The sequence below is a fragment of the Macrotis lagotis genome, chromosome 2, assembly GCF_037893015.1.
Source record: "Macrotis lagotis isolate mMagLag1 chromosome 2, bilby.v1.9.chrom.fasta, whole genome shotgun sequence".
In the NCBI taxonomy this organism is placed as follows: domain Eukaryota; kingdom Metazoa; phylum Chordata; class Mammalia; order Peramelemorphia; family Peramelidae; genus Macrotis; species Macrotis lagotis.
This window is the reverse complement of record NC_133659.1, coordinates 32,035,338-32,052,199: the sequence shown is the minus strand read 5'-3', so window position 1 is coordinate 32,052,199 and position 16,862 is coordinate 32,035,338. Positions and strand designations below refer to the sequence as shown.

Here is a 16,862-nt window from a genome sequence, read left to right as displayed (position 1 = left end):
CATGAGCCTATTGGAATCATCTGGAATCTGTCAGTTAACCCCTATTCCTGCTGGATCTGGGATTGTGCTGGATCTTGATGCTATAGTCTCTTCCAATGCTGGAATATTCACCCCAGTGTTCTCTTAGCAGGACCCAGTCCTGGATCCAAAATCTTTGTGTTTTCTGCTGACCTGTACTCGAAAAGTGATTCACTGTGATTTTTTTTTTTCTTTCTGATTGGGATGGTGTGGTGCAATTTCTAGAGCTGTCTGGAACAGCTGGGGCACTCTGCCCAGTGGGATTTGAGTCACTTGAGGACAGCCACTGTTTCCCTTCTGTGATCCCAGTACCAAGATATAATTAAACTGGAAGCCTAAGGATGCTAGAGAAAAGAATTGAGTATCTTCATTTTGTAGCGTAAGAAACCAAGACTCTGGGACTTATCCAAGATCATGGAGCACATCAGGGACACTAGAATGAAACTAAATTAAATTGAACTCAACTTTCCTGCTCAGGCCATCAGAGATGGAAAAATAGGTCTTGATACTCTTTTCCTGCTCTTCTGACATCCTGGCTTCACCTCCTACCTCTAGAGCAAATGCTTATCTAAGTGACTGTATGCATGCGTGTATGGTGTGTGAAATCATCATAGAAATTGTAAACAGAGAGTTCACAGGAAAAAAAACATGCATCAATGAGATTTTATTATTTCCCAGGAGCCAATGAGGTTTTCAGGACGACTGAAGTTCCGGGATGGTGCTAGTCTGGGAGTCTGTAACTTGAGATACCTGCAGCATCAGGTCACTTGTGAGGCATTCCCAATTTCCTGGTTTTATACTGGAAAGGTTGCTGCTATAATAGCTGTGGATGATGTTTTTCCAGATTTCCTCACTTCACAGGGGTTCCAGAGCAGTGACTGGTAGGGGGAGCAAGGAGCCATCAGTTACCTCCAACATTTGAGCTTTGGGGTCTATGGGTACTGTAACTGGAATTGTTTGAGGAGTGAAGGAGAAAGAAAGATATCCCTTATGACTAGTCATGACCTTGACTTGACTCTTCAGAAGATATATTTATCTCTAAGGTTTCCAGGGATCAAGGGCTCCCTCCTCCATCTGAATACTGATTATCTCCTTAGATAAATGCTCATGGTAAAATAGAGGACAGAAGCACCATCATATTACTTTATAGTTTGAATTTCCAACTGAAAGCTTCACTTTCTCAAACCCATCTTCAAAGGGGAAAATATTTAAATGATACAGTAACCAGCAGATTATTTTAACTTAGAGTCCCTTGTTTAGTACCTCATTGATGGGTAGGGCTGCCTTGCCTCTATGAAATGCAGGGAACTATGGGGGGCTGGAAAAATGCTGCAGTTGAGTGGCTCCACCCAGCTCAGAGAGTCTGAGGTTCAAACCTATCTCCTATTTAAGGTCCTTGGTCAGCACCCTGCCCGGGCAATGTGAGTCCTTTGAGGACAGGCAGTTTCCCTTCTGTGTTCCCAATCCCAAGGAAAAGATCTTGGTGAATATAATATACTGGAACCTAAGAGCACTAGAGAAAGAGTTGAGAATCTCCATTTTGCAACTGAGGAAAGAATCTGGGACTTGTCTAAGCATGGAACAAGTCAAGGACACTAGAATGAGACTAAGTTAAATTGAATCTAATTTTCTTGCCCAGGACATCACATACATGTTCCTCTACTCCCCAAAGCTAGTAGTTTTCCAGGCCAAAAGGCAAGGCACCAAGTAACCTGAAAGGGACAGGAGCCTGAGGACCCACACTCAGCAGGCCCCTCAGCTTCAGATGCAGCCTGAAGATAGCCCAGACTCCCAGCTTGCAGGAAACTGGAGCTGGGGGTCATGTCGACATCTTAGGACCAAGACTGATTCAGGGCCAAGCCCATTCTTTAGACTGAGGAGGAAACTGAGGCCCAGAAAGGGGAGGGCATAGTGTCTGCCACTGACCCTTGTCATTCCTCCACACCAACCCCTCTCCATTCCTGTTTTCCTACGGCTGCCCAAAGTGCCCCCGGGTTTCCTGACTCACTGAGGAGGAAAGAGCAGGACCCAGAATAGAGGGCCCTTGGGGTGGATCAGAACTCTTAGACCAGAGCCTAGCCTAGGTTGACATGAATCACATTGTGTGACCCCATTTGAATTTCCTGTTACTGATAGGTGTGGGACATGATAAAACCAACAAGGAACCAACTCAGCAAGAGTCAATGAAGAGGGCCAGATAGGTGGCGCAGTGGATAAAGCACCGGCCCTGGAGTCAGGAGTATCTGAGTTCAAATCCGACCTCAGACACTTAATAATTACCTAGCTGTGTGGCCTTGGGCAAGCCACTTAACCCCACTGCCTTACAAAAAAAAAGTCAATGAAGGCTAGATCCTCAGGGCCTGGAAACTGAGGTCCAGTGGGGGAGAAAGGCACTTATCCACATCCAACTTGGAAGCCCTCCAGAGTTTCCAGCCCCATGCTCAGCGGCATAGGACTATAGCTGGGGCCAACCTAGGAGAAACAGGCCTCATGGGGAGTAGACCCTCCACCTCCTCAGGCAGACCCTTCCTTTGTGGGACTTTGGGAAAGTTCCTTCTTCAAAGTTTGCAAGTAATTGCCTAGCTCTGTGACCTTGGGCAAGTCACATTGCCTTGCAAAAAACAAACCAAAGTTTGCAAGTACAAACTCCAAAGACACAGAACACAAGCATTGGCCATCTTGTCTACCTTCTTCTGGACACACTTGTTTTTTCACTTTTCTCCTTAAATTGTAATGCGCACTACTCTAAATGAGGTGTTGAGAACAAATTTCTTTTAAATTGCCTCTAGAGGAGACCTCAACCTTAATCCCAATGGGCTCAGAGGGGCTCAACTCATTTACTCTCCAGATGAGGAAACAGGGCAACAGAAGAGGCTTTCCAAGGCTGCACAAGTAAATCCCAGTCCCAGGTCTTCTGGTTCCCGTTCCAGTGCTCTGAAGAGAACACCTGACTGGGCCCTGCATGGATGTTTCTGTCCTGCCTGTCCTGGAAACCTTGGACACCTGGCTTCAGGGCAGCCGTGTCCTTCCCCTCCCTCTTATTCCCCATCTTCCTGGAGCTGCCAAACCTGCTTTTCCTGTGGCAAACAGAACAGGGAATAGCAAGATCTGCCTGAGGGAGGCAGCCAGGCCCCAAGGCCCCAAGCACCTGGACTCCTCAAAGAGCTTCCCGCTCCCCATGGCCCAGGGCTTCCCTCTGCCCGACTCTGCCCAACTCGTTTGCCAGATTCTATACTACCCACCCTTTCCAGGCAGGAGGTCTGTGTTTTAGGTCAGACTCTTCCCTGACTTCCTTAGGCTACATGACCTTGAGCACTTTTTTCTGTCTCTCTCTCTGGGCCTGGATTTTCCCATCTGTAAAGTAAGAACAACAATTCCCTCAAAACCCTGGTCTTGGGTAGGATTTGAGGAAGGGCCATTGTTGATGGGGAAGAAACCAGGAGTGAACTCTGTAAGGGGCAATCGAAAGCCACTGAAGATTTCAGAGAAGGACATCATGCACTCCTGTCCAATGCAAGAACTGGAAGGCAGGCAGATGAGGCCTGCAACCTGGAGAAATTCTGTCCTCTCCATTCTTTAAAGTCCAAACCAAAGGCTTCCTCCAAGGATCTATCTTTCCCTGGGGTCTGAGGAAGCCCTTCCTGCCAAAGAGCCATATCCTGATCTTAAGACTGCGCTGCAGCTGCCTAGATGATCTCCCCCCCCCCCCAGACTAGGAGCTCATATACCTAGCTATGTGACCTTAGGCCAGTCACTTAACCCTACTGCCTCACAAAAAGAAAAAAAATAGAATGAGGAGGGAGGGGCTGGAGGTAGGAAGAGAAGGTTTGAGGGAGCTATTTCAGCAGCCATTTCAGATAATTGGAAGAAGTCCAGGCAAGGGGGTATGACTATTTGAACTACAAGGGTGGTTATGTGAGTAGAGGAAGGGGATGAATCAGACAGTCACACACACACACACACACACACACACACACACACACACACACAACAATGGAAGGGAGAGAGGCTGGAGGTGCCACTGAAGATAGAGGAGGAAGAACAAGTTTGGAGAAAAGATGAAGAGTTGAAAATGTACATGGGAGGGAAATGAACAGCATATGTGTTTGGTCCTGGTCCTTATCCACTGTGTTTTATATTTACTGCAGCAAGAGTGGAAGTTCCTTGAGGGCAGGCACTATTTCAATTGTCCATTTAGCCCAAGTCCCCCTATAACAAGGGCCTGGTATATTAGAACAAGGGTAGACTATATCCTGGTATATCCTGGCATGCTATAACAAGGATTAAGGAAGTACAAGCTCAAGGGAAGCCCCAGATCCACAGAGACTGGGGGGGGGGGGCTAGTAACTTGCTAGTCAGGAAGAGCATCATGTGGACCTGCCCCAGCCTGGGATCACCCAACATGAGGTTGGCCTGGGTTCACTGTATTATGGGAAATCCGTGATTTTCCACCTGTAAAATGGAGATAAAACTTGTCAGCCCTCCCTCTCCAGGCTGAGAGGAGATGCTGTCTTGTCTGTAACATGCTCTACAACCTTGCCACTGGCACCCAAGTTGGAGACAATGTCCTGGAGGCTTTGAATGACAGGGTCAGGGTTAGTTCTGGAGACAGTGAGGCCTGAGTCATGGGGGTGACTGACAACCCCTCTCCCCCTGCTATGGCCCTTCCTACCCCCACCCCTAATTGCTGAGATTGAGGATATGCGAGAGGGGGTGGGATAGGTCTTGTCATTCTTGAAGTCTTCCCGCCACCCCAGGCAGTGGGCCAGGATTAGACATGGTTTCTGGAAGAGAGGCCAAGAGAGAAGCAGGAATTCACCGACCTGGAGCCAGAAATAGCCTGGAGGGGCTGACGTCACTGACTCCCACAGTCCCCCTCACCCCCTCTGGGGAGTGTGTGTGTGTGTGTGTGTGAGTGTGTGTGAGAGAGAGAGAGAGAGAGAGAGAGAGAGAGAGAGAGAGAGAGAGAGAGAGAGAGAGAGAGAGAGAGAGAGAGAGAGAGAGAGAGAGAGAGAGAGAGAGAGAGACAACATCCTGGGTTCCAGGCCTCCCAGCCTCAGTCCCCAGTGTATGTGTGACACAGATACAGAAACAGAGTCAGTGAATAAATGTTGGGAAGACAAGAGTCTTTGCTCTCCAGGCACTCCCAGTCAAGTCCCAAAATGCTCTGTACAACACGCAAACCTCAGCCCAGGGGATGGGGTCAGCATCCAGGAATGCCTCTTGGGGAAACTGAGATTTTAACTGGGACTCAAAGGAAGTAGAGCTGAAGAATGGGAGCAGTCCTGGGGGTCAATCAGAAAGCTGCCTGGAAGAGGGGTAAGGAATTTCCTGTCCATCAAATGGAATAATATTTGAAGAGTGCTTGTTTTCTTCCCCCCCTCTCTACAGAAGAATTGCAAGAAAATCAGTGTCAATGGTTCTCTGGATACAGGGAAACAGAAGACGGCTGCAAAGGAAGGGGGAGCCGGCTATGAAGTGCTCTGAATGGCAAACAGAATTTTGTATTTGATTCTGGAGGTAATAGATAACCTCTGGAGTTTATGACAGGAGGAGGTGTATGACATGGTCAGACCCACAATTTAGGAAAATCAGTTTGGTGGCTGAAAGGAGGAGAGATTGGCATGGGGTGGGGGTTGGGGTGCTGGGGAGTCTCAAAGCAGGCAGACCCACCAACAGCAATTGCAGTGGTCCTGAGTATAAGATGGGGAATGAGTGAGTCAGACAATGGATGAATGAGTAAAGTGGACGAATAAATGAAGTGAATGATTCAGTGAAGGAATGAATGATTTAGTCAAGTGAATGAATAAATGAAGTGAATGACTTAGTGAAGGGATGAATAAATGAATGACAGTGAAGTAAATTAATAAATGAAGTGAACGACAGTAAAATAGATGAATAAATGAAGTGAATGATTCAGTAAATGAATGAATAAACAATTTAGTGAGGTGAATGAATAAATGAAGTAAATGACTTAGTAAAATAGATGAATAAATGAAGTGAATGACAATGAAAGAATGAATGAATTACTAAGTAAAGGAAATTCTCTTGACTTTCTGAAGTGAGAGGATGGATTGTCTCCTGATCCTGGGTCCCCAGTTTCCTCTTGAGTGGGAAAAGATGACATTTCCAGTTCACCTTTAATGACCCTACTCTTTCTCCCATGGGCAAAGCACTGATACTTAAAGTACCCTCTAATTGCCCAAAATGAAGCTAGGACTGGTAGAGTGGACCAAACAGCAAAACAATCCCAGGGTGGCTAGGTGGCACAGTGGATAAAGCACTGGCCCTAGAGTCAGGAGTACCTGGGTTCAAATCCGGCCTCAGACACTTAATAACTACCTAGCTGTGTGGCCTTGGGCAAGCCACTTAACCCTATTTGCCTTGCAAAAACCTAAAAAACCAAAACCAAAAACAAAAAAAAATCAATCCCAAGATCCTGTCATTCTAGGCTGGGGCCCAGGAATAAGATCAGGTTTCTGTCTCAAAGCAGGAAGGATCTCCAAGCACAAGATGTCATTCTCCCTCCCATTCTCAGGACTCGAAAGGACCTTCTAGAGTTTGGGTCTCCTGTACCAGAGTTAAACAATGCAGCCGTTCTGGAAGACCTCCAGGGATGGGCAACACATTAGCTACCAAGTGGCTCTGTCTCATTTAGAGAGCCCTTCTGGCCAGAGAGGCTTTACAAACACAGATAAAGCCAGGATATCCAGATGTACCTGGACTAGCCTGGGGCCCTTGCTGAAAAAAAAGCTCTTGACCTCCCCCTGGTGTCCTGGATCTGAACCGCTTTTAGGCCCACATGAACAAGGCCTAGAAATGCATTTGCCTGGTCGGGAGCAGCCTCTGGTTGCGGCCTCCTGTGCCCATGGACAACCCTCTGGGTAGGATGGCAAGGGGACCAAGAACGACAAGTAGGCTGATATCTGGTAGCCTTCGAGTCCCTTCCCCAGGTCCCCCGCCTGTCTCAAATTGAATTGCTTGTTCCTCAACCTCCTTCCCTGCCCTTTCGTCTTCCTCCAAGTAGCCTGCCTGGCTGGCCTGCCCTAGAGCGAACAACAATGGTGGTCTTTGCTCCTGCCCAGGGAGGGACAAACAGAGCACTCTGGGACAGCACATTCCCACCTGCTGTAGGGGCTGCAGGCCTCAGGCTGGTCCTTCTGTACTCAGGCCCCAGTCCATGCTGCTGGCAGAGCCAGTGAACGTCCCAAGATCCCAAAAGAAGAGCAAATTCTCAGAGGTCAGAGGATCTGGGATCAAGTTCAGGCTTGGGTCACTGCCTCCCTGAGCATCTTGCTCTGGGCCTCAGTTTCCTCTTCTGTAAGACAGATAGCTGATCGGGGCAGTCTCTAGGACCTCTCCAGCTCTGCCAGCCTACCTTCCTGCACCTGAATCACCCCCAAAGCAATAAGGAAGCTGAGACCAATAGGGCTGAAGCGGATATACTCAATAGTTGCTCCAAGGTTAGACTTCTGGTGGCCAAGCCACATAGGATAGGGCAAGAGACTTTCCTCAGAAGACAAACATTCTCCCCAGATGATGGCAGGTGTTTAAAGGCTAGAGGACAGAAGGGGGAAGGAGAGAACCTTCCATCACTTTCCAGAAGTCTTCTCTCCAAGAAACTGCCCCTTCTTTGGGATTTTCCTCCCCTCCCACCTGTCTTAGTTGCATGAAAAAAAACCCCATCAGACCAGGGTTTCCTTAAGAGCAGGGTTATTTCCTCTCAGATAGAAGGCAGAACTGTGTCCCCCCTCTCGGGGTCTCCTCAGGGCAGGGTTGTATCCCCTTCCCTCACATCAGGGTCTCCCCAGGGCAGGGATATGCTTTCAGACTAGGGGCTCCCTGAGGATAAGGTTTCATCTTATGAAGCTTGGCTAACATGGAAAATTAGAGTTGAAAAGGAAACAGCCTTGAAGTAGAAGGCACTTGTCTGAGCCCATTCAGTGAGGCTAGGCCTTGATCTGGCCCCTCATTTGGGGGAGAGAAGGAAAAGAAGCTGTGTCAGTGGAGGGGTATGGGCAGAGGACCCAGGAATGATTCTAGGGTCCTTGAGGGAGTTCAGAGTCTCAGAATCAAAGGGTCCTGGTCTGGGAGCTGGGAGGTTCTGGATTCAAATTCCAGTTGGGCCTTGGCTGAGAGAACCAAGAGACTGGTTAACCTGAGAGCTCTGAAAAGACTTCCTGGCAGAGTAGACAGGAGATTCTCTGAGCAGGGTAGTGTCTACAAATGGACAATCAGGTCCTCTTCCTTCCCCCTCCCCCCCAGCCCCAGCCCCAGCCCCTGGGACACTTCAGAAGGCTTTGCCTCCCACTTTTAACTTGGGCAAGCTCCTTGATCTCTCTTCTCCACCACCTGTCCCTCTCCTCCTGAGCCTGTACAGCCCCCCCAGGGGTATCGATGCAGGGTTCTCTTGGGGAATCTAGGGGCGAAGCTGCCAAAGCAGGGGGTGGGTAGGGAGAGAAGAAGCAGGCAACAGCTGCGGAATGGAGCGTGAGGTGAATGCCAGCTTGGCTACTTACTTGCTTTGTGACCTTGTGACAGGCCCTTCCTTTCACCGCATCTCAATTTCTTGTAAAAATTTCTGTAAAATAAAAAAGGGGGAGGGTGTTTAACTAGCTGGTCTCTCAACTGAGGTCTTTCTTCTCGCTCTGATCTCTCCCTTCTGAGTGGCTCAGACTGGAAGCCAGGGCTAAGCTGAACACCTGGCTTTTCTTTCCATCCTTCCTACTTCCTTCCCTTTCTCCATTAATCCCTCCTCCCTCCAATGCCTGGCCATCCCAGGCCCACAGACCCAGAGGCTGATGGGGAAGGAACCACAGGTGAGAGATGGAAGTCAATAAATTGGAAGGGCTCCCACGCTGATTCCGGTACTTCGGCCGACTCGACTTGAACATTCTTTGGGCTACCGCTCGAAACTGGAGGCGATGCAGGCGAGAACGCCTCCTGCCCAGGCCCAGCCCCTGGGGCCGGGGGGCACGGGCAGGATGTAGAGGGCCCATCCAGACCAACAGCTCCTAGCAACTACCCTCAGCTTTTGCTGGAGCAGGGGTGGGATGAGGGTGGGGTTCTATGACACAAGGCTGCCTACATAAAGGATGGGTGGGGAAATGACCCTGGCCCATCCCCGCTCCCAGCAAACTCCCCAACCTCTCCCAAGGTCATTTTGGCCAGGCCCCTGCCTCAAAGTTGGATTGTACTTAGCTGGCCATCTTGAGAAGTTCCTTGCTCCCCAACCCAAGGACCAGATGAACTTCATTCACCCCCACATCCTTCCATTCATTCACCAGCTCATTTGCTCATTCCCTTAATTTTTTAATCCACACTTTCATTCGCTTTTCCCATGCATTGCTTTTTTCTTTTCCATGAAGTTATTATCTCTCTTCCCACTATTCTCTCCTCGTTAATTAATTAAAAACAACAGCAACAAATCTCAGAATGGACACACAGACTTTGGTCAAGTCCAAAAGTACACGCCATTTTACGTTCTTTGGCACAACTCCTCCAACATTGACCATTTTCCTTTTCTGTTATCCTTACCAGCTTGATGAGTGTGAGGTAGAACCTCAGAGATGCTTTAATTTGCATTTCTCTATTTATGGTGTAAGTAGTTAGGTGAGCACCTTGTGATAGAATGCCCAGCCTGGAATTGGGATGACATCCTCCTGGGTTCAAATCTGGCCTCAGACACTTACTAGCTGTGTGACCCTGGGAAAGTCACTTAATCCTGTTGGTCTCAGTTTCCTCATCAATAAAATGAACTGGAGAAGGAAATGGCAAATCATTCCAGGATCTCTGTCAAGAAAGTCACACATGGGCTCAAGAAGAATCAGACAGACATGACTGAAAATGACCAAACGACAAAATTTATTGGTGGATTTTTTTTCCTCTGAAGATCAATCATTTATCTTTTGGAGAATGAATCTTAAATTTTATGAACTCGAATCAATTGTTCATATATCTTGAATATCAGAAGGTTTTTTTCTGACAAAATTTATTGGTGGATTTTTTCCTCTGAAGATCAATCATTTATCTTTTGAAGAATGAATCTTAAATTTTATGAACTCAAATCAATTGTTCCTATATCTTGAATATCAGAAGCTTTTTGGTTTTTTTAGGTTTTTGCAAGGCAAACAGGGTTAAGTGGCTTGCCCAAGGCCACACAGCTAGGTAAATTATTAAGTGTCTGAGACTGGATTTGAACCCAGGTACTCCTGACTCCAGGGTTGGTGCTTTGTCCACTGTACCACCTAGCCACCCCAAATATCAGAAGTTTTTCAGAGAAACTTGTAGAAAAGATTTTTTTCCCCCTGTTACTTGTCTCCCTTCTCATTTTAACTGCCTTAGGTTTGTTTGTGCAAAAACTTTACAGCCCCCGGGATACTTCTGAGATGCTTTGCCTCTACTTTTAACGTTGACAGGCCCCTGGATCTCTCACTCCATTTTATCATTGGTTTAGTCATGAATTCTTCCCTTAACCATATATCTGAAAGGTAAATAATGTGCACCTCTAATTTACTTATGATAACAACACCTTTTATGAGTAAGTCATGGAGTCATTTGAAGTGTATCTTGTGTCTGGGGTGAGATGCTAATCAATATTCAAGAACTGTAAAAGTGATTTTGAGTTTTCTCTATTTTTGTCAAATAACAATTCCTTCTTCCCCCCAATAATGGGGACCTTTGGATTGATTGAAAACTCTGCTACTCTGTTTGTTTGCTTCTTTATGGTGGACACTTAATCTGTTTCCAGGGATTGACCTTTCTATTTTTTTTTTTCTTTTAGGATTTTGCAATGCAATGGGTTTTAGTGACTTGCCCAAGGCCACACAGCTAGGTCATTATTAAGTGTCTGAGGCAGGATTTGAACTCAGGGACTCCTGACTCCAGGGCCAGTGCTCTATCCACTGCGCTACCTAGTCACCCCAACCTTTCTATTTCTTAACCAGTACTAAATCATTTTTAATATGCAACTGCTTTGAACTGTTTTTCCTATGTATTCAATTCATTGATTTATCCCTTTTACTGATGAAAGTGTAGTATTTATTTTTAAAAAATATATTTAGGGGGCGGCTAGGTGGCGCAGTGGATAGAGCACTGGCCCTCGAGTCAGGAGTCCCTGAGTTCAAATACGGCCTCAGACACTTCACTAACTGTGTGGCTTTGGATAAGCCACTTAACCCCATTGCCTTGCAAAAATCTAATACATATATACATGTCCCTTTTCCCCTAAGAATTGCTTTTAGGCACATTGTATAAGTTTGGAGATGTCTCATTATTGTGATTTCTTTGATGATATCCTGTACTACTTCTATTGGGGGAGCTAGGTGGTACAGTGGATAGAGCACGAGTCTTGGAGTCAGGAGGACCTAGAATTTGAATCCAACCTCAGAGCTTTGACTCTTACTGGCTGTAGGACCTTGAGTAAATCACTTAACCCTGATTACCTCACATCCAGGGCTGTCTCCAGGCATCCTAATTCCTATCTGGCCACTGGACCCAGATGACCCTGAAGGAGAAAGTGAGACTGGTAGCTTAGCACAGCACTCCCTCCCTCAAATCTGGTTCATGTGCCTGACCATGACATCATCTCCTTGATGTCATAGTCTTCTACAAAAATAAAGGACAAACATGATTATATTATTTAGTTTCCAATTACTTTTTAATTCTCTCCTAAAGACCTTTATATTCAATATAATTATTCATTTTAATGTTATTACTGATATGTTGAGTATTTCTGCTTTTCTGCATTTTATTGAAGTCTTTATGCCCCCAATAAATGGTCAGTTTTTGTAAAGATGGAATGTACAGCTTTCTATTCTTATTCACTAATTGCCAAAGATCTATCATTCTTGATCTTGTGATTAGATTTATCTAGGTTTAAAAAGTGTACACACAGATCCCTAACTATTACAGTTTTACTACCTATGTCTTCCTTTTGATTAAATTTTTCTTTAGATACTATACTATTTTTGGTAAAAATGAAGCATTGGGGCAGGTTGGTGGCACAGTGAATAGAGCACTGGTTCTGGAGTCAGGAGGACCTGAGTTCAAATCCAGCCTCAGATACTTAATAATTACCTAGCCAAGTCACTTAACCTCATTGCTTTGCAAAAACCTAAATTTAAAAAAAGCCTCAATATTTATTGTTCTCTATAGTGCCTTTAGACATAATGGGTGTTCCTTACTTATGATCTTATCATATCTATATTTACAGTTCCATCAGCCTTGGTACTGTACCTTTTTATCACTCTCTCTATCTCTCTGATTGAAGAATGGAATCATGAACTCCAAACCCTCCATTTAAGGAGAGAACTCAGCTCAGACTTCTCATTTTTCACTTGGCAGCATTACTTTGGAATTTCTCTGACTTTTCCAATAGGCCCTTTTCCACCTTCCTTTGCCCCTTTCTGCTTCCTTTGGGTATTATCTTCCCCCAATTAGATAAGCTTCTTGAAGGCAGAAACGTCTTTTTTGTTGGTTTATTATTACTTTTTAATATTTGCTTCCTCTATACTTAGAACAGTGTCTGGCACATATGCTTAATAGATATATAGATATATAGATATAGATATATAGATATAGATATAGATATATATATATATATATATATATATTTTTTTTTTTTTGGCAAGGCAGTGGGGTTAAGTGGCTTGCCCATGGCCACACAGTTAGGTAATTATTAAGTATCTGAGGTCGAATTTAAACTCAGGTCCTCCTGGCTCCAGGGTTGGTTCTCTATCCACTGCACCACTGAGCTGCCCCTTATTAGATGTTTATTGACTGATTGACTTTACCTTATCTGAAATGTATTATTATTCCTATTTATCTGAATCATAATAAATTTTGTTCTAGTACCTCACTTTTTTTCTTTTTTCTTTCTTTTTTTTTCAGATTTTTTTTTTTCAAGGCAATGGGGTTAAGTGGCTTGCCCAAGGCCACACAGCTAGGTAATTTTTAAATGTCTGAGTCCGGATTTGAATTCAGGTACTCCTGACTCCAGGGCTGGTGCTCTATGCACTGCGTCACCTAGCCACCCCTATAAGTAACATATTGCTAGATTCTGTTTTCTGTTCTGCTATCCTTTTCTGCTTTATAGGTGAATTTCCATTCTCAGTTATTTCTATTAAGTGAATATTTTCCTCTCTCCAGTCTTCTTTAGTTTTTCCTTTCTTTATTTTCATCCCCATCTTTTCCAATAAGATCGTAAGAGAGATTTGTTCATTTCTTCATTCATTTGCTTGCCCATTCACTCAAAGTATTCCTTCATTTCATGGCTCATTTACTCAATCAACAAGTGTCTGAAAAGCACTTACTATGTGTTTAACATATTAACAGGCAAGGAATACAGATACAAGGAAAAAGAAACAGTGTTGGCCTTCTAGGAACTTATATTCTAATTGGGGAAAACTACTCATAAAAGAAAGCTGAAAGATGTATTCATTCACTCATTCATTTCTTCTCTCACTCCCCCATTCATTTATCCATTCTGACTGGAATTGGTTGTGTAGCATGGGAAACACTGGCAAAGGACCACCTGGTATGGTGCACCCACATCAAAGAAGGCACTGTGTTCCATGAGAGAAACAAAAATGAAGTAGTTCCCAAGTGAATGGGTCGTCTTAGAGACAATTCATTTCAGATGCTTCTGTGCCCTATTTGAACCTGACCTGTGGTAAAGGCTTCTGAGCTTGTATTAGATCAGCCTCTCGGACACCCTGTATTTGACCCCAACATAGGAATGTCATTTTGATTATCCTTGAGAATGAAGGACGACCACAATAATCTATTCCATTGCTCGCAAGCGCCTGCTATGAACTGGATACAGTTCATCCACTGACTTCTTTGATGCACTTAATCTTCCTTTCCTCTCTCAACCTGGAAGCTGCCCAGCTCCAAACTCATGGGATGGAGAGGCAGTCAGAGAGCATCTAGTCTAACCCTCTCCTCTCCCAAGGAATCTGAAGTCACATAACCGGGATCTTCTGACTCCATTTTTCACTGTATTCCCAAACTTATCCAATCTATCCAGAGCTTAAATCAAGTCTTCTGGCTTCTAAACGGCACTGGCTTCAGACACTTCCTAACTATGTGACCCTGGGCAAGTCACTTAACCCCAGGGGTTTCTCCATATAGAAAATGAGATGGAGAAGAAAATGACAAAACCACTCTAGTATCTTTGCCAAGAAAACCCCAAATGGGGTCACGAAGAGTGAGACCTTACCAGAAAGACTGAACAACCTCTTGCTTCTCTTTGAAAGAACATTAATGGGCAGCTAGGTGGCACAGTGGATAGAGTGCTGGCCCTGGAGTCAGAGGACCTGAGTTCAAATCCTACATCAGATACTTAATAATTGCCTAGTTGTGTGACCTTGGGCAAGTCACTTAACCCCATTGCCTTAAATAAATAAAAAAGAAAGAACATTAATGAGAGAACTTGGGGAAGATGGTGCTACAGTAGGTCAGAAAACTTTTGACCCTCCAAATTTTCGCCATGGAAAAAGAGAACATTTTTTCAGAGGGAATGTAGAGCAGTGGAAATAAAGTAAAGATAGGATAAAGCAGTTGTTCTCCTAAGACAACCTATGAAGCCCTTAGGAAAGACTTGACACCTAGGGACAGAGTTTTGGCTCCAAATACAGCTGGGTTGGGCTGCCATATGAGGAGTACAGGAGAATAGACTCCCTGGCTTCAATTCCAGGGAACAGCTGAAGTCATTTGCAGGACATTGTGACTGGATGCTCTAACCTTGGCTTAAGAGAGAAGAGGAGAACCCAAGGTTGAGCCCTGGGTCAAACCTCAGGGAAAAAAAAACCAGTAAGAAGGATCTGAGGTTTAGGGCATTATTTCCCCATACCTCTGGCCTCCAACCGGATTATAGCTGCCCCAAACTAAACAACAGCAAAAAAAAAAAAAAGTATAGGAGAAAGAATCCAACTATAGATGGCTCCTATGGGGAAATAGAATTGGGTTCATATTCAGAGTAAGATAATGGAGCTAAAAGTCACTCCTTTTTAAATAAGAATTGTTAAATGGTCCCAAGAATAAAAAGATTTCTTGGAAAAACTTAAATAGCATTTTAAAAATCAAATAAGAGGGGCAGCTAGATGGCAAAGCACTGGCCCTGGAGTCAGGAGTCCCTGGGTTCAAATCTAGTCTCAGACACTTAATAATTACCTAGCTGTGTGGCCTTGGGCAAGCCACTTAACCCCATTTGCCTTGCAAAAAAAAAATCAAATAAGAGAGATTGAGGGGAAAATTAAGGGGAAAACCCAAGAGCCATATCCTAAAAATCAAGAAAATTATGAAAAGAAAGTCAATGCACTTAAAAAAGAGAATCAAAAACTTAAGGAAAAAATCAATCCTTAGAACTGGGTAAAGGGAAGCTAGTGATGACCTTCTAAGACAAAGAAATAATAAAACAAAATCAAAAGAATGAAAAAATAGAAGAGAATATAAAACATCAGAAAAAAACAACTGATTGGAGTACAAATCGAGGAGAAATAATATAAGAATAGTTGGACTGCCTGACAATTATGATTTAAAAAAAGAGTCTTGGTAAAATATCACAATAAATTATCAAGAAAAATTGCCTTGAAGTTTTAAATCAAGAAGGCAAACAGAAATAGAAAAAAAACACTACCAATCACCACCTGAAAGAGATTCCAGTAAGAAAATGCTTGTGGCGGCTAGGTGGTGCAGTGCACCGGCTGTGTGGCCTTGGGCAAGCCACTTAACTCCATTTGCTTTGCAAAAACACAAACAAAAAACCAAAAACCTTAAAAAAAAAAGAAGGAAGGATAATCGTAACTAAAATTCAAAACTCCCAGGTGAAGGAGAAAACACTGGAAACAACAAGAAAAAAATCAATTCAAATATCATGTAGCTACAATAAGGATTGCACAGGACCTAGCAGCTAAAGGATTGAAAGTCTTGGGATACTTTATTTCAAAAGATCTGGGGTTACAACCAATGGTAGCTTACCCGGCAAAGTTAAGTATAATCCTGAATGAAATTTTAAAAATGGATATTTGACTTTAAGGTATTTGTGACAAAAATAGTAGAATTTAAGGGAAAATTAAATGTATAATATACAGGAGAAATATTAATATTAGTAACTAATTATAAGGGACTCAATAGGTTAAATTATTTACTTCTGATATATGAAAATATTGTTAGTTCCTTTATGACTGTCATTTTTATTTAAGTAGTTTGAAAGGAAGGTTTTTGATTGAGCAGAGATGGGAGAGATAAAAAGAAGTAGAAAGATTAAAAGAAGTAGTTATCTCATACAAATGAGACAAAAAAAATCTAGTTGGGGGAGGGCAGATACTGCTGAAACATTACTGTCATTGGGAATGGGTTAAAAAGGGAACAACATTTTATGTATGTGTGTGTGTATATATATATATATATATGTATATATATATATATATATACATATTTCAAAATTCAGAAAGAAATAAGAGAGCAAGAGGAAAGGGTTGAGGGAGAGAATAAGGGAGGGATTCTTAGAGGGGTAGGTAGGTTAAGGAATGGGAGGGCAAGGTGATGAGTAGAATTAAAGCAGAGGAGTGAGGAGGGATCCAGTAAATAAGATGAGAAGGCTAGTTAGGAAAATTAGGAAGAGGAAAATTACACAAATAAGGGGGCTGCTAGGTGGCTCAGTGGATAGAGCACCGGCCCTGGAGTCAGAAGTACCTGAGTTCAAATCCAGCCTCAGACACTTAATGATTACCTAGCTGTGTGGCCTTGGGCAAGTCACTTAACCCCATTGCCTTGCAAAAACCTAAAAAAAAATAAAATAAAAAATACACAAATAAGGGTAGCTTAGAATGGAACAAATT

General features: G+C 43.9%; 1 long non-coding RNA gene across 1 annotated transcript; it reads right to left on the bottom strand.

The window, feature by feature from the left end:
- Positions 1 to 667: 667 nt before the first annotated feature.
- LOC141510959 (uncharacterized) lies at positions 668 to 9,058 on the bottom strand. Its single transcript, XR_012475211.1, has 3 exons — positions 8,810 to 9,058; positions 8,538 to 8,599; positions 668 to 896 (listed from the first exon to the last, which is right to left on the bottom strand). It is a non-coding gene; the product is annotated as an uncharacterized LOC141510959 (long non-coding RNA).
- Between the last annotated feature and the right edge of the window lie 7,804 nt (positions 9,059 to 16,862).